Source organism: Arachis ipaensis, chromosome B5 (assembly GCF_059453495.1).
Source record: "Arachis ipaensis isolate K30076 ecotype BB chromosome B5, ASM5945349v1, whole genome shotgun sequence".
NCBI classification, from domain to species: domain Eukaryota; kingdom Viridiplantae; phylum Streptophyta; class Magnoliopsida; order Fabales; family Fabaceae; genus Arachis; species Arachis ipaensis.
In genome coordinates this window covers 152,085,961-152,104,758 of record NC_142440.1, presented here as the reverse complement: position 1 = coordinate 152,104,758, position 18,798 = coordinate 152,085,961, and positions in this window count along the sequence as shown.

Below are 18,798 nucleotides of genomic sequence, written 5' to 3'. Positions count from 1 at the left end.
AATTAAATAAAGATTAAAAATGGAGAAATTTATGAAAAAAAACATTTTTATTATTAGTAAATAAAAAATACAAAAATTAAAAATGTAAAATAGGCTTAGAGAAAATATTAAGATCTTTACTAATATCATAAAGGTAGTAGTATTTAGTTTCAAAGATTAAAATTGAAATTGAGATCGGAGAACTGAAATTGAGTATTATATTTAATGGTCAGAGATTGAAATTAAAATTTTAATTTTGTGACACAAAATTTTAAATTTTAGTATTTTCAAAAAGTGAAGATACATAAAATTAAAATTTTTAAAAATAGAGATGGAAACTTTAATAACTTTTTTTAAAAAAATATATTCTCACTTAATTTTTTAAATTTTAAATATACCTCCTTCAATCTCTATATTTGTCTTAAGTTAAATATAATACTAATATATAACTCAATCTAATACATTTTATACTAAACACGATACAAAATTTTCATCTCAGTCTCTCAAATTAGCCATAGATGAATTATGGCAAAATAACTTCTTTGGTTTTGTTTAATATCATATAGCCACAATCACAAGTGAGAATAATAATATATATATAAACCGTGGCTATGTAAAGATCTCCACAGTTCATAAAATCATGGCTAATAGCCTCAAAATTATACCAAGATGAGAATGCCACATTTTTAATGTCCACGGTTCTTTTTTCGTGGTTAACATATGTTAGTCATGGTTTTATCAAAGTTTAACTATAGTTTTAACCGTGGCAAATTGTCTTACATGGTGTAGTAGAATGTTAATTTTATAAATTCTTTTGTTTGAATTTGACAAACAAAATGAAAAATAATGAGAAAAATTAAAAGAGAACAAAAGAAAGAGATGACCTCTCAAACAAAACTTAAAAAAAAAAGTGAGTTGAAATTCTTTTTATAGTCACAAGTTATTTTAGATGAAGAGTACATTGTCTAAAGGTCCTCTTAAAATTAGTAAAGCTAATTTTAGAAAATAAATAAATAAATAATAACTAAATAAAATGAAAGGTAATAAACAATCCTAGTTTATAACCTTAGGATTTTAATAGTTGAAAAAGAGAAGAATTATATATCTCTAATTGACGGGTGGTTCATATCGAATAGACTCACGTATAAATTGAGTTTTTCTTTAATTCATTTCAATCAAGTCATCCAGATAGAATAACATAATATTTATTTAAATAGTTTTCTCCTATATATGTAGAGAGAAGTGTGTTCTCCTTTTGTCAAGAGAGAGTGTTATTGTAATCTCCTTGTGATAGAGAGAAGTTGTAATTCTCAAATAAAGTTATTCAATTGTTATTCAATTATTTCCATATTTTATACAAATTTCTAATTTTTCATCTCTATATTTTGCTGTGTCATTTGTCTGGTACCTAACATTGGTATCAGAGCCAAAGGTTACTGATTAATATTTTTTTTTCCGCTGCGAGTTACTGTCTAAAAAAATGGCAGCAAAGTATGAAATTCCAAAATTCAGTGGGAGTAATTTTTCCATATGAAAATTGAAGATAAAAGCCATTATGAGAAAAGACAATTGCGTGACAGCAATTGAAGGTAGACCCACTGGAATTACAGATGAAAAATGGAAGGAGATGGACAACAATGATGTTGCAAACTTACACTTGGCACTAGCTGATTCAGTTTTATCAAGTGTAGCAGAGAAAAAGACAGCAAAGGAAATTTGGGATGCTCTCACCAAATTATATGAAGTCAAGTCACTTCACAACAAGATATTCTTGAAGAGAAGACTTTATACTCTTCGAATGAGTGAATCCACATCGGCAACGGATCACATCAATAATCTAAATACGCTATTTTTCAAACTCTCATCGTTAGAATATACCATAATGGAAAACGAATGTGCAGAGCTCTTACTTCAAAGTCTACCAGATTTATATGATCAGCTTATCATTAACTTAACTAATAATGTTTTGACTGATTATCTTTCTTTTGATGACATGGCTGCTGCGGTTCTTGAAGAAGAATCTAGGTGCAAGAATAAGGAAGATAGATTAGAGAGCTCAAAACAAGCAGAGGCTTTGTTGATGACAAGAGGAAGATCAATGGAGCGTGGTTCCAGCGGGATTCAAAGTAGACCAAAGTCACAAAGTAAGAAGCAGGTCAAATGCTACAATTGTGGTAAGAGAGGGCACTTTAAGAAAGATTGTTGGAATAAGAAGAGTATAGAGAAGGTTCCAGAAGGATCAAGTTCTCAAGGATGTGTTGCGAGCACCTCTGATGATGGAGAAATCCTGTATGACAAAGCAACAATTGGTTCTAAAGGCAGCAAATAGCTCACTGATATTTGGATTGTTGATTCAGGAGCAACATGGCACATGACTCCTCATCGTGATTGGTTTTGTACATATGAACCTGTCTCGAAAGGATCGGTGTTTATGGGAAACGATCATGCCTTAGAAATTGTTGGAATGGGTACTGTCAAAATAAAAATGTTTGACGGTTCTATTCGTTCACTTCAAGGGGTAAGACACGTGAAAGGCTTGAAGAAAAATTTGTTGTCGATTGGGCAACTGGATGAACTTGGTTGCAAGACCCATATTGAAAGTGGGATCTTGAAAGTTGTTAAAGGAGCTCTTGTGGTAATAAAAGTAGAAAAGATTACAGCAAATCTATACATGCTTATGGGAGATACTTTGCAAGAGGCAGATGCATCAGTTGCTTCAACAAGCCAAGAAGAAATGACGATGATATGGCATTGCAAACTAGGCCACATGTCAGAACGAGGCTTGAAGATTCTTGTAGAACGTAATCTCATTCCTGGGCTCAAATCGGTAAACTTACCATTTTGTAAGCATTGTGTTACAAGCAAACAACATAGATTGACGTTTGGTAGATCAACTACTCGGAGCAAGCACATATTGGAGTTGATTCATTCTGATGTGTGGGAATCGCCGGAGATGTCCCTAGGAGGAGCAAAATATCTTGTATCATTTATTGATGATTACTCTAGGAGGCTATGGGTGTACCCAATCAAGAAGAAGTCAGACGTGTTTGCAATGTTCAAAGAGTTCAAAGCAAAGTTAGAACTCGAATCTGGAAAGAAGATCAAGTGTTTAAGCATAGATAATGGAGGAGAATATGTCAATGGTGATTTTCTAATATTTTGCAAGCAAGCAGGTATTCAACGACAATTCACAGTTGCATATACGCCTCAGCAAAATGGTGTAGCAGAGCGAATGAATAGGACTCTCCTAGAAAGAGCACGAGCTATGTTGCAAACTGCAGGTTTAGCCAAGTCTTTTGGGAAGAAGCTGTTAAAACCGCCTGTTATGTGATAAATCGGTCACCATCAACTGCAATTGGGTTAAAGACACCAATGGAGATGTGGCAAGGTAAGCCACCTAATTATTCTTATTTACATATATTTGGTTGTCCTGTGTACGTGATGTACAATTCCCAGAAAAGAACAAAGCTGGACCCAAAGTCTAGAAATGTATATTCTTGGGTTATGCTGACGGAGTTAAGGGGCGTCGCCTGTGGGATCCCACTGCCCGCAAGGTAGTTGTCAGTAGAGATGTGATATTTGCAGAAGATGAATTGCAAAAAGAACAAGAAAATGACAACACTGTTAAAGAGATAACACTGTTCAAATAGATGAAAAATGCAGAGAAGGTGATCTTTCTGAAGCAGAACCACAGCACGAAGAACAAGAAGCAGAGGCCAATGACATAGAAGTTCGTCAATCCACTCGACAAAGAAGAACACCATCATGGCACTCAAATTATGTTTTGACAAACCATGATGCATATTTTTTTTTGACAGAAGATAGAGAGCCAACAAATTTTATGGTGGCTATGCGCATTCCAGACGCTTCTATGTGGATGACAGCAATGCAAGAAAAAATTGAGGCATTACATAGAAACCATACTTGGAAACTTGTTGAACTTCCAGCAGGTCGGAAAGCCATTGGTAGCAAATGGGTTTACAAGATCAAACGAGATAGTAATGATCAGGTGGAACGATATCATGCAAGATTGGTTGTCAAGGGATATGCTAAAAAAGAAGGTATTGACTTCAATGAAATATTTTCTCCAGTGGTGAGACTAACTACTATTAGAGTAGTTTTGGCTATGTGTGCTGCATTTGATTTACATCTAGAGCAATTAAATGTAAAGAAGAGATATATATGCTCCAACCAGAAGGTTTTGAAGAAAAAGGAAAAGAAAACTTAGTTTGCAAGTTAACTAAATCTCTGTATGGTCTAAAGTAGGCACCAAGGTGTTGGTACAAGAGATTTGATTCTTTCATTATTAGCCTTGAATACAACAGACTTAGTTCAGATTATTGTACTTATTACAAGATGTCTGGTGATAATGATTTCATCATTCTACTGTTGTATGTGGATGACATGTTGGTGGTAGGTCCCAACAAAGATCAAATCCAAGAATTCAAGGCACAGTTGACTAGGGAGTTTGATATGAAAGACTTGGGACCAGCAAACAAGATTTTAAGGATGCAAATTCACCGAGATAAAAAGGATAGGAAGATTTGGCTATCGCAAAAGAATTATTTGAAGAAGATCTTGCAACGCTTCAACATGCAAGAATGTAAGCCAATTTCAACCCCACTTCCTATGAATTTTAAATTATCCTCAAGTATGTGCCCTAGTAGTGAAGCAGAGAGGATGGAAATGTCTCGAGTACCGTATGCATCAGCAGTGGGAAGCCTTATGTATGCCATAATATGTACAAGGCCAGATATTGCTCAAGCAATTGCGGTGGTAAGTCGATTTATGGCAGATCCGGGTAAAGAGCATTGGAATGTTGTTAAGAGGATCTTGAGATACATCAAAGGGACCTCGAATGTTGTATTATGTTTTGGAGGATCAAAATTCATTATCAATGGACATGTCGACTCAGACTTTGTAGGTGATTTTGATAAACGAAAATCTACTACAGGCTATGTGTTTATACTTGCAGGAGGAGCTGTAAGCTGGCTATCTAAATTACAGACTATTGTAGCTTTATCTACTACAGAAGCTGAATATATGGCAGCTACACAAGCATGCAAGGAAGCTATTTGGATCCAAAGGTTGATAGAAGAACTCGGGTACAAACAACAGAAGATTTCTGTGTATTGTGACAGTCAGAGTGCCTTACACATTGCAAGGAATCCTGCCTTTCATTCAAGAACAAAACACATTGGAGTACAATATCACTTTGTTCGAGAAGTAGTAGAAGAAGGAAGTGTTGATATGCAGAAGATTCACACTAAAGACAACCTAGTAGATGCCATGACAAAACCAATCCACACAGAAAAGTTTGAATGATGTAGATCCTCATACGGCCTATGGAATACATGAGCAACATGAATTTTGAAAATTTATCAAAATTAGCTTTAAGTGGGAGATTGTGAAAATTAGTAAAGCTAATTTTAGAAAATAAATAAATAAATAAATAATAACTAAATAAAAGGAAAGGTAATAAACAATCCTAGTTTATAACCTTAGGATTTTAATGGTTGAAAAAGAGAAGAATTATATACCTCTAATTGACGGGTGGTTCATATTGAATAGACTCACCTATAAATTGAGTTTTTCTTTAATTCATTTCAATCAAGTCATCCAGATAGAATAACATAATATTTCTTTGAGTAGTTTTCTCCTATATATGTAGAGAGAAGTGTGTTTTCCTTTTGTCAAGAGAGAATGTTATTATAATCTCCTTGTGATAGAGAGAAGTTATAATTCTCAAAGAAAGTTATTCAATTGTTTCTATATTTTATACAAATTTCTAATTTTTCATCTCTATATTTTGTTGTGTCATTTGTCTGGTACCTAACATCTTCTACCAAGACTAGATACTAAATAGGTAATTTGCAAAAGGTGTTTTTGAGTATTCTTTTGTTATGTTAAGTTTCTTTAACTAAAAGTAGGTATAAAAAGAAAATTAATTTTTATAAATTAAGGTAACAGTTTTGATACTGTTTCGAATGTTTATGTCAAAAGATGTTTAAATAAAACACTATTTATGACATATAAAATTAATGAAGAGATATTTAGTTTGATTCTTTTCTAATTAGATCACATTCTCTACACTTTAAATTTAACTAATTCATTTTCACTAATTTAGTTATCACAAAAAGAGAAATTCAATTTTTTAGAGTATTTTCTTTTTCGGTTTCATCCTTTTGGCTTAATGGCTATAAGAAGAACTTTTTTTTTGGTTATGTTTTGGACTATCTCACAATTATTCATACACAATCAAATTACACGTTTAGTATAGGGTAAATCACTTAATTAAGTCATGGTGAAAAAAATTTTACACAATACGTCAAATCAAAATCTGGTTCATGAATCAATCAATGTATGTTTATATGTAGTTTGAACCAGCTCAATTCGAACTCCATTTACATACAATTCGAATCACCTTGATTCGAATTATACACACACGCACACACACTAATTCGAATCAACCTGATTCGAACTACACCCACGCACGCGTTTCCAAGTAATTCGAATTTGACTGATTCGAATTATTCATTGTATAATTCGAATTATGCTGTTAAAAAATTAATAATTTATTAAAAAAAATTTATTAAAAAAATTAATAATTTAAAATTTAAAAATATATATATTTTATTTCATACATTAAAAAAAGCTAACAAAATATTTAATTACGAGACTTCTTTAAAATATTAATGAGCTATCAATTCGAATTCCATACAATACTATTTTGTCCATTTTTAATAGCTCATGAATATTTTTTAATAAAATTTTTTAAATTATACTACAAAAAATATTTTATCCTATGCAAAACAATTTTAAAAAAATAGTTTAAAAAAATTTGTAATGTTCTAATGACTTAGGTAAATACATGCATGTACTCAAATTTTAAATAAAATACTCTACATAGTCAATAATAATTTAGAAATGAAAGAAAATATTTTATTCCATACAAAATAATTAAAAAATATATTTTATTCTATACAAAATAATTTTTAAAAAATGGCTTAAAAGATGTTATGAGTACAGAGTACTATAAAAGTTTGTAATATTCTAGTGATTTAGGTAAATACATGATAAAAATATTTTTTCTTTAATTTCTAAATTATTATTGACTATGTAGAGTATTTCTTTAATGTCCTAAGTCATTAGGACATTACAAATTTTTATAGTACTCCTAAAATCTTTTAAGCCATTTTTTAAATTATTTTGCATAGAATAAAATATTTTTTTTGGTATAATTTAAATAAATTTATTAAAAAATATTCATGAGCTATCAAGAATGGGCAGAATAGTATTGTATAGAATTCGAATTGCTCACCATATAATTTGAATCTGAGTGATTCGAACTTTCCCATGCGTAATTCGAATCATATAATATCTCACCATATAATATAAATAATTTTATTAAAAAATTATCATGAATATTTTTTAATAAATTTATTTAAATTATACCATAAAAAATATTTTATTCTATGCAAAATAATTTAAAAAATGGCTTAAAAGATGTTAGGAGTACTATAAAAATTTGTAATATCCTAATGACTTAGGACATTGAAGAAATACTCTACATAGTCAATAATAATTTAGAAATTAAAGAAAAAAATATTTTTATCATGTATTTCCCTAAATTACTAGAATATTACAAACTTTTATAGTACTCATAACATATTTTAAGCAATTTTTTTAAAATTATTTTGTATAGAATAAAATATATTTTTAATTGTTTTGTATGGAATAAAATATTTTCTTTCATTTCTAAATTATTATTGACTATGTAGAGTATTTTATTTAAAATTTGAGTACATGCATGTATTTACCTAAGTCATTAGAACATTACAAATTTTTATAGTACTCCTAATATTTTTTAAGCCATTTTTTTAAATTAGTTTGCATAGGATAATATATTTTTTGTAGTATAATTTAAATAAATTTATTAAAAAAATTTATTAAAAAATATTCATGAGCTATTAAAAATGGACAAAAGAGTATTGTATGGAATTCGAATTGATAGCTCATTAATATTTTAAAGAAGTCTCGTAATTAAATATTTTGTTAGCTTTTTTTTAATGTATGAAATAAAATATATATATTTTTTTAATTGTTAAATTATTAATTTTTTAACAGCATAATTCGAATTATACCATGAATAATTCGAATCAGTCAAATTCGAATTAATTGGAAACGCGTGCGTGGGTGTAGTTCGAATCACCCTGATTCGAATTACTGTGTGTAATTCGAATCAGGTTGATTCGAATTAGTGTGTGTGCGTGTGTATAATTCGAATCAAGGTGATTCGAATTATATGTAAATGGAGTTCGAATTAAGCTAATTCGAACTATATAAACGTACATTGATTGATTCATGAAACAAATTTTAGTTTGGCAGATTTATGTAAAATTTTTCTCATCATGACTTATTTGAGTTTTTTTGTCCTACTTATTATATAAGAAATTTCATTTGTTACATCACTATTTTCTAACGTAAAACATCTTAGTTCTTAAGTATATATTTTTGTCATATTTTTAAATAATTTAAATATATTTTTAATTTAATAATTTATTTCAAAATATATAAGCTATTACAAGTATACATCATCATTTTTAATTATAAAATATTTAACTATTGCCAAAATTTGCAATTTTGTTAAATATTTTAAATAATTTTATTAAAATAATATAATTTTTATATATATTAAATTAATTACTAATTTTTATAATTGAAAGTATTAGTATTTAAATCTTTTTATGGCTAGCTAAAAAGGTTGTTACTTTTTAGCTAACAACATTGCCTGCTTGGATTATGTTTGAGGTGAAAAGACAGGTAAAAATAATAAATTGAGAGAGTAATTAGTAATTACTCAACGATTATTTTGATCAATTATATCTACGATGGAAGTTATTGATTTAAAACTAATTTACTTCTTTACTTTATCTATTATGTTAGATATATATTAAAATTAGTTATTAAAATAAAATATATATTAAAATATAAAATATATATTTAAAATAAATTAAATTATATATATTTATATTTAAATATATAATAATTAATTTAAATATTTAATTTTAATGTATAAATAATATTTTTATTAATTTATCTATCATTTTAAGGATATGGATAAAAACACTAGATACTTCTATAACTTGGCATCGACAAAAAGATGGAACAATAGACTTGATGCTCTGGTAATTAATGAAAGGTTGATAAAAAAATCAAGTTAGGATTAAGATTGCTATCAGAAATTTTTATAAAGAACTATATCACCAAGAGAGATCACCAGTTGTGGGTTTTAGGGACGAACTGGTAAATTGAATTGATGAAAAAGATTCAATAGCTCTGGAGAGAACACCGACAATGGAGGATATAAATCTCGAGTAATTAGTAAATAACTAATCAATAAATTAATTGTTTATCAAAGTAATTAAAAAATAAAATTTTATAGTTTAATGTAATAGAACTAATTAAAATAAGAATTTTGACACTAATTTTAAAGAATTTGGCCCAAAATTAAACTGGACGGACCAAACCGATTGAACCGGACCTAATACCCAACCCATTTAACCCCTTACTACCCCCCCTTCAGCCACGACCCTTTCATTTTCAATTTGTGTAAAGGGATCCACGATAAGAAGAGAGGAGAGTGATGGAACCCTAACTCACATTCCACTTTCAACTTCAATCTTTTGTAACTTTCAATCCGGAGCTTCGATTGACGAGCCGTCAGCGGCCATGCGTTATCTTTCGTAACTTTCAATTCGGAGCTCCGATTGACGGCTCGTCAGCGGCCACGCATTCATCTCAGAATTCTCTACAAACCCCAGGACTCAATTAGGTAAGGAAATCACTTCTCAGCTTCGATTTTCTCCTTCCCCAATTTTAAAAATATTATGTATTGGGTGTTGAGATTTTGTCAATTTTGATGTTTTAGGACCGAATTAGCTTGCATGAATTGTTGGGTGTTGTTCATTTGAGCCATGGGTAAGGTAAGAAAACCCTAACCCTTGTCACCTTACTGAATTTGTGAACCCTAAGGTAATTCTAAAGGTAATTATGTTGTTAGATTGGAAATTAGTTGAGAAGTGGAATTAATTTGAGGATATGGGAGCTTGAGACCGATTTTGGAAGCTAGGTTCCTCGGTAAAGGATTGTGATTGATTAGCTTGCGGTGCGGGAATGCTTGAAGTGTTCCGGGTGGTTTCTCGTATTTAATATGTAATGTCTTGTGAAAACTTAGGCTAGACGACATAGGATAAGTTGGATTGAGAATGTTGGATTTGGTTGGTAGTTTAGTTGACAATGTATCTTTGATTTGTTGAGGAATTATAAATTCATTGGTTTTGTGACATGAATATAGTTGATGATGGTGGAAAGATGATATTTGAAGTGTATGATGATGTAGGTATTGATGAAAAATGTTTTAAAATGAAAGAGTTATGCCCATCGGAAGTTTAGTGCAAAAAGTGAAGGATGGTCTAGAGTAACTGAATTGAGATGTTAATGATGAGATTAGGGATGACTGTGTGTGGCCAGAATGGTCGATATGTGTGTATGGCCAGAATGGTCGAGATGTGTGTGTGGCCGGAATGGTCGAGAGGGCAAGGTTTGGGTGCGATCCCGCTTGCTTGTTAACTTGAAAATATATTCGGATGGCAAGTTGAGGACGGAAGTTCCCTCTCTTGTCGTGATGGGGATATGGGGAAGGTGGAAAGGCACTCTCCTTCGTATTGTTTCCCCCACATTCTTCTCTGGCTACAAGGTGGAAAGGCACGCTCCTTCGATGTGGAAAGGCACTCTCCTTCAATGTGGAAAGGCACTCTCCTTCGTATATCCTCCAGGAGAAGGTGGAAAGGCACACTCCTTCGATGTGGAAAGGCACTCTCCTTCGTTTATGATCCTCCTGGAGATGCGCAACCTAGAGACAAATGTATGGGTTAGCTACCAGATGTGTCGGGTTCTAGCGATTTAACCAACACGTGAGCTTACGGCCAGTAGGACAGGCATGCATCATGTTGCATTTTTTTGCTTTGTTTAAGTATGCATAATTGTTTTGGTTTGCCTATCTGATAAATTCTGTTTAACTGATAATTGTGATACTTGCTGTAACTGCTCCTTAAATGTGTTTGTCTTGTATTTGCTTGTGTTTGTGATTGTCTTTCTGTTTTGAGTACTATGGTGGTGGACAAATAGTAATGATGATTTGTTTTGAAATGGGCTGGAGATTGGGTTGAGTTTATTTGGGCCGGAAGTCGAGTTGGTTTGAATTGGGCCATAGGCCGAGACTGGTTGAATCAGTAATAAGGGTTAGTTAGCAATGACTTGTTAGTAAGTGGTAAAATGTATAGAATGTTATATTAGGTGTAAGGGAAAGTAAACCACATGGTAAAGTTATACTGTGACTTGGGCACTGTTCCGGGGGTTACCTGAAACTGTAGGTCGATCTCGGACGAGATCTTCTGTACTGGTCAGAGATGACGTGTCCGGCTGGTGAGTGACAGCCGGAGCTGTTGTATCCGACTTGTGGACTGGCTATGCTGCTGATCCTTCATCACCGGAGGGTGGGGGGTACCTGCAAGGGACTCCGATGCTTAAGTTAGCAAGGGTATTAAGCAGGTTTTTAGTAGAATCAGAGTATGAGTTATACCTGGGTGCTCTAGTGTATTTATAATAGCGTGGAGTGACCTTCTTAGATAAGATAAGTTAGTTATTCTTATCTTATCTTATCTTTGAGTGAGGTCAGCTTATCTTCAAGGGAACCACCCTTCTCTCTGTAGGCTTGGGATGCCTTTGGATTTGGGTCGTATTCCTTGAGTTGGGCCCTTTTTGGGCTTTACCTGTCGATTTGGCCGAGCTCTTTGGAAACAGGTCGGATAGTCTGACCTGAAGAGGTCGGTCGCTTTGTCGCTAATCATCCCGGGTTGGATATCTCGACCCAGGTATGAACAGTACCCCTACTCGAGCTCGGTCTTTCTTTCGGAGGTTGAGTCTTAGTTTCAGGACTTCGATCCTTCTCTGGCGAAGCCGAACTCGAGCATTTTGTCGATTTTATCTTTGTAGAGTTCTTATTTTGAATGCGGAACGTTTCTTCTGAAAGGGCGCGCTTTTGTATTAGCATCCTACCCTTGGGAACGTGCGAGGGTTTAATGCCCTCATTAATGCATTTTTAATGCTCCATTTCTCTTGGCTCTTTTATTTTGAATTTCAAGAAACAATTTTCTATTTTCTGTAACTTCCCCTCTTTTCTCTATGCGACGCTTTGTCTTGGAACTTTGTTGGTGCTTCGCTTGAGAGACGATTTCCTCAACTTCCTTGCTTCGGCTTTCGGCTTTCTTCAGAGCTTTCCTCCTTTCTCCAGGTTTGGTTTCTACTTTCTGCTTCTTTCGTTGCTTTGCCTTCGGTTTTTTTATAAGGTTTTGATTTTTGTTTGAAATGCATGCTGGAAAGTTTGATCCTTTTTTCGTCGTCATGCTTTAATTTGTTGTTGTGATGCATATTTTTGACATTTTCTTCTGATGATTGAGGTTTTGTTTGTTTTATTGTTTCTGACTGTCGCCTTCATATTTTGGAATTTTGGGTCGATGAACTGTTTGATAATCTTTTGAAGGTTGACTGCGCCTTTTGTAGCTTTCTTTATTGATAGACTTTGTAGCAGATAACGTTCTTTCTTATATTTGCTTTGTCTTTCTCTTCATGTTGTTGTTTGTCTGGAAGTGAAGTTTTTTCTTTCGTCGAGGGTTTTGTCAAGATATTAGCCTTGTAGATTTTTTCTAAGTCCTTACTCTGTCACTGCCTCCAAAGGATGCCCCTGAACCTTGTCTTGGGGTTTTTCTTTTATCTGTTTGTATGCTTGAGTCATATTCTGTGAGATGTTTGGGTTAGTAATCTTTTCTTTCTTCTTTCTTGCTGTAGGACTAGTTGACCTCATGTCTTCTTGCAAGAACATTGTTGAGACATCTTCCCAAGTCCCTGAGGGCATGGCTGATTGGATGGATTCGATGGTTCTTTTATGTGTTTCTTTGGTTGATTCCGAGTTTTGTCAGCAACTTAGGCAATTTCATAGGGTTTGTAGTAGTGGTAGTGAGAAAAAGAACTATGAACTTGTAGTAGTAGTAGTAGGAGAGGGTCTGTTTTTCTACCCGAATTGCTGGAGAGCGCCCCTTTTTCTACGCCTACGACTTCTTTTTTGGCCAAATGAATATCACTCTTCCTTTCACTGATTTTGAGACCAACCTGTTATGGTCCTGTAATGTAGCTTCGTCCCAACTTCACCCCAATTCCTGGGGTTTTATAAAAATCTTTCAATTGTTGTGTCATGAATTCGGTATCCCTGCTTCACAATCCCTCTTTTTTTATCTCTTTGTTTTGACAAAGCCTGGGGTAGTTAAGAAGAAAGCCGCTTGGGTTTCTTTCTGAGCTTCCCAGGGAAAAAAGGTTTTCTCCATGTTTTATGAATCTTTCCGTGACTTCAAGAATTACTTTTTTAGGGTCCGAGCTGTTGAAGGAGCTCGGCCCTTTTTCTGGATGAGAATGATGAACCCGCATTTCCCTTGGAATGGCAAAAGGATGTAAGGGTATCTAGGTATACGTGGGAAATGTTAGATGAGGCTGAGCAAGCTTTCATGACTGTGCTAGAAGAAAATTGGGGGCAGCCTGCCCATCTTGACACAAAAAAATTTTTAACCAACCCCTCTCTCCTTCGAGCTGAGCTGGGTAGTGATATTATTTTTGGTTTTCCTTGTTTGTTGAGTTTATTTCTTGCAAGCTCTTTCTGATTCATAACTTGGTTTTCTGCTGTTATGTTTTGTTTGCAGAGATGATTAAAAATAATGAATCCATGAAGGCCTTTAAGAGGGCAAGAAAGGCTACTGCAGCTCAAAATGTCTCGGCTAAGGCGGCCGGTGAGGGATCATCGTAGGTTCAGTCGAAGCCGGCCGTACCGAGCTCGCCGGGGTTGAGGAAGGTAATTCCTACTCCCCGGGTTCGTTTGGCTGATCCTCCTCAAGTTTCTGTTGCTACTTCTGGTGCTCTTCCAAACAAAAAACAAAAAACAACTGAGCCTTTTAACCTTGATGCCCCTGACTTTGACACTGTTGAGTTTGTCGATCAGCAGATTGGTCCTTACGGTACCATTCCTACCGATGATGTCTCTTTCCTTCGCCACTTGAATTTTATTACTCAGAGTAGCGTCAAGATGGCATTTATGGGAGCTGCCCTGTACCGGACTGCCCAAGACCTCCCTCTTCATGCTACCAAAGCTTTTATGGAGGGGGCCAAGCAAGAGTTCGACCGTATGAAGGGTCTGAAGGAGGAGCTCCAAGTGAAAGTAACCAAGCTGGAGAAGGAGTTGGAGACCGAAAAGGTTAGTTCTGTTGCCTTGGCGGCTTCTGTGAGGTTGGCTGAAGATACCACTTTGAGGTACAAGGATAGCTATGTTACGGCCTACAGGGAGGTGATGCGTCTCAGGGAGGAGCTAGAGTCTGCCCGGGTTGATTATGCCGAGCTCCAGGGTCACCTTGTCGGCAGTGTAAATGCTGCTTATGAGAACCTGAAGGAGCAAGTTCAAGTTCTCGCTCCCGAGGTTGACCTTACTCTCTTCAGCCTGGATAATGTTGTAAAGGATGGCAAGATTGTCCCTGACGATCCTGACGATGATGATGTTGAACCTTCCTCTGTTCTTGCTGCCAAAGCCTCTGTGGTGCCAACCTCTTCAACTCCTTCAGCTGAGGCCGATCATTCTGTGTCAGATCCTGACTGTCAAATCTTAAATCGGGATGATGGGACTGTGGATGCTGTGCCCATTCAGACTCGCCCTCCTTGGTAGCTACCTTATAGAGTTTTATCAAATTTATGGTTCATTTTATCCCTTTAGGTGTTATAATCTGAGTGTTAGCGTTCTAGGATTGCCTCTGGCTTTCTCGGGACCTTATTTATTATATATGTGGATACCTTAACTGTTTCAAGGGTTACCTGAAACTAGAGGTCGATCTCGGACGAGATCTTCTGTACTGGACAGTGCTGACATGTCTGACTTGATGGACTGATTGCACTGCTGATCCTTCGTCATTGGAGGGTGGGGGGTACCTGCAAGGGACTCCGATGCTTAAGTTAGCAAGGGTATTAAGCAGGTTTTTAGTAGAATCAAAGTATGAGTTATACCTGGGTGCTCCAGTGTATTTATAATGGTGTGGAGTGACCTTCTTAGATAAGATAAGTTAGTTATCTTATCTTATCTTATCTTATCTTTGAGTGAGGTCATCTTATCTTCAAGGGAACCGCCCTTATCTCTATAGGCTTGGGCTGCCTTCAGATTTGGGTCGTGTTCCTCTATTCAGGGCCTTTATTTGGGCTTTCTTGACAACTTGGCCGAGCTCTGTGAGAAGAGGTCGGATAGTCTGACCTGAAGAGGTCGGTCGCCTTGTTGCTGAACATCCCGGGTCGGATAGCTCGACCCAGGGTATGAACAGTGCCCCTGCTCGAGCTCGGTCTTTCTTTTTGAGGTCGAGTCCTAGTTTTGGGACTTCGATCCTTCTCTGGTGAAGCCGAACTCGAGCATTTGTCGATTTCCTTCTTTGTAGAGTCTTTGTTTTTTAATGCGGAACGTTTTTTCCTCTTGCTTAGAAATGCGCACTTTAGCGTTCTAGTTTTTTGGGAATGTGCGAGGGTTTAATACCCTCATTAATTGATTTTAATTGCCTCGTTTCTTTTGGCTCTTTTGAACTTTACGCAAGAATAGTTTCTCTTTTTTGCTGTAACTTCTCCTCTTCTTTCTCGCTTTCAGTTTTTGCTTGAGACTTGCATTTTTGCGCTTCTTTCCGCGACGTCATTTGGTGATTTCTTGGTGTTTTCTTTGCTTGAAAGGCGATTCTGTCTCTTCGTCTTCAATCTTCATCGAAGTTTTCTTCCTTTGTTCAGGTTAGTTCTTCTTTTCATTGTTCTCATCATTTTTCTGGTAAAGCTTTGATTCTGAATGTATGTTGAAAAGGTTGAACCTTTTTTGTAGTCTTGTGTTTGTTTGTCACTGTAATGTATTTTCTGGCTTCCTTTTCGTCTTTGTGCATACTCCTAGTACTTTCTGTGGAGACTTTTTAGGGATTTGCATGTTTTGCTGTTGCTTTTGGTTATTTTTTGATACTCGAAAACTGCATTTGCTTACTTCTGCAAAGATTGCCCTTGATTTTTGCCCTATTGATAGCTTTCCTTGCTACTGAACTTTGTAAAAGATGATCGGTGCTTGTTTTGATTTACTTTGTTTGTTCAGGGGAGGGTTTTATTTCTCTGAAGAAAAGGTTGCGTCTTTGATGATATTTTGTTGCTTAGTAGCTTCGTTCGTTGATCGAAACTGGAATGGTGAGTCTGGAAGGTAGTTTATTTTGATGACTTTACTTGATTTGTGGCTCGTAGCTTTCTTCTCAAAGTGTCGCTTTAGTTGAAAAAGGGGGTTTATTGTTTTCTTGTTAGGACGTATCTAGATGTAGGCTTGTAGGTTTTCCTGAGTCCCTGTCCTGCTAACTGCCTCCAAAGGATGCCCCTGGATCTTCTTGGTGTGGGTCCTGGGGTTTCCTTTTGTTGTTTGTACTGCGCTGGATTATGTTGGCCGAGTTTTTTTGATTTCGTCCGAGATGTTTTTTAGTAATCCAATCTTCTTTTCTTGTTTGTAGGACTAGTTGGCCATGTCTTCTCGCAAAAATATTGTAGAGACGTCCTCTAAGGTCCCTGAGGGGATGTCCGATTGGTTGGACTCCCTTGTTTTGATGTGTGTTTCTGTGGTAAATGCTGAATTATGTACGGAGCTTAGGAAACATCACCGCCTCTGTAAGAGTAGAGATCAAGAGAGGAATTATGAATTGATAGCACCTGACTCTGAGGAGAGGGTTTGCTTCCCTGCCCTGACTCAGGGGAGCGCCCTTTCTTTTATGCTTACGACTATTTTTTCAGCCAGTTGGACATCACTTTTCCCTTCACTTCCTTTGAGACTGATTTGCTGTGGTCGTGTAATGTAGCTCCATCCCAGCTTCATCCAAACTCCTGGGGCTTTATTAAGATTTTTCAGCTTCTTTGTCGAGAGTTGGATGTTACCCCTTCTCAAACTCTTTTCCTTTATTTGTTTGTTTTAACTAAGCCCGAGATTTCTTCAAAAAAGAAAGCCTCGTGGGTTTCTTTTAGATCTGCACAAGGACATAAAGTTTTTACTATGTATGACGAGTCCTTTAGGGACTTCAAGAATTATTTTTTCAAGGTTCGAGCTGTTGAGAGAGCTCGTCCCTTTTTTTCTGGAAGCGAATGATGAGCCATCTTTCCCTCTGCATTGGCAGCAGAATGTAGTAGTATCCCGATATACGTGGGAAATGCTCGACGAGATTGAGCAGGCCTTTGTAACAGTTTTGGAGGACCTTTGGGGGGAACCTCCTCATCCGGATACTAAAATATCTTTGGGGGACCCCTCCCTTGTCCGAACTGCATTGGGTATTACTTGATATATATTGCTTCTTGTTTTTACTTTGCTTTCTTCTTCTTTCCTGGTCTGTAAAACTACTGGTTTTCATTTTACAGAAATGGCCAAGAATAATGATGCGATGAAAGCTTTCAAGAAGGCAAGAAAGGCTACTGCACCTCAGAACATCTCGATCAAGACAGATGGGGAAGGGTCTTCTCAGACAACGTCGAAACCGTTTGTGTCGAGCTCTCCTGGACCGAGGAGAATGATCCCGACTCCTCGAGTCCACTTAGTGGATCCTCCACAGTCTTCTACTGCTGCCTCTGGTGCTCCTCCAAACAAAAAACAAAAGACAACTGAGCCTTTCAACCTTGACGGTACCATTCCTACTGACGATGTCTCTCTCTTTCGCTATTTGGACTTTATTACTCGGAGTAGCGTCAAGATGGCACATATGGGAGCTGCCCTATACCGAACTGCCCAAGACCTCCCTCTTCATGCTACCAAAGCCTTTATGGAGGAGGCTAAACAAGAGTTCGACTGTATGAAGGGTTTGAAGGAGGAGCTCCAAGTGAAAGTGACCAAGCTTGAGAAAGAGTTAGAGGGCCAAAAGGCTAGTTCTATTGCCTTGGCAGCGTCTGTGAGGTTGGCTGAAGATACAGCATTAAAGCACAAGGATAGCTATGTCACGACCTACAGTGAAGTGATGCGTCTCAGGGAGGAGTTGGAGTCGGCCCAGGTTGATTATGCCGAGCTCCAGGGTCACCTTGTAGGCAGCGTAAACGCTACTTATGAGAACCTGAAAGAGTAGGTTCGAGTTCTTGCACCCGAGGTCAACCTTACTCTTTTCAGTCTGGACAATGTTGTAAAGGATGGTAAGATTGTCCCTGACGACCCTGATGACGATGATGTTGAACCTCCCTCTGTGCCTGCTGCCAAAGCCTCTGTGGTGCCGACTTCTTCAGTCCCTTCAGCTGAGGCCGATCATCCCGAGTCAGAACCTGACTGTCAAATCTTGAATCGGGATGATGGGACTGTGGATGCAGTGCCTCTTCAGACTCATCCTCCTTCGCCCCGTGTTGATGCTGCTAAGAAGCCTTTTGGATCCTTAGTGAATTTTTTGGATATTTGTGTGGATAGCCCGGCTTGTGGGTTGTTTGAACTCTTTATATTTTGTAAATGATAGTTCTGACTTTTGCTACATTCCCAGTTGCTTGTTTAGCAACTTTATTTTGAAAAAAAAAAGTAATTTCCAAGCTCTTGGGGCTAGTTTTGGTAGCCTCTTGAGCTTGTTATTATTATAACTTGTGTTTTTCGTAACATGTCTGTCTGCACTCGTCTTGGTACCTTTCTAGGTTTTGGGAGTGTTGGAACTTTCGTTGTCT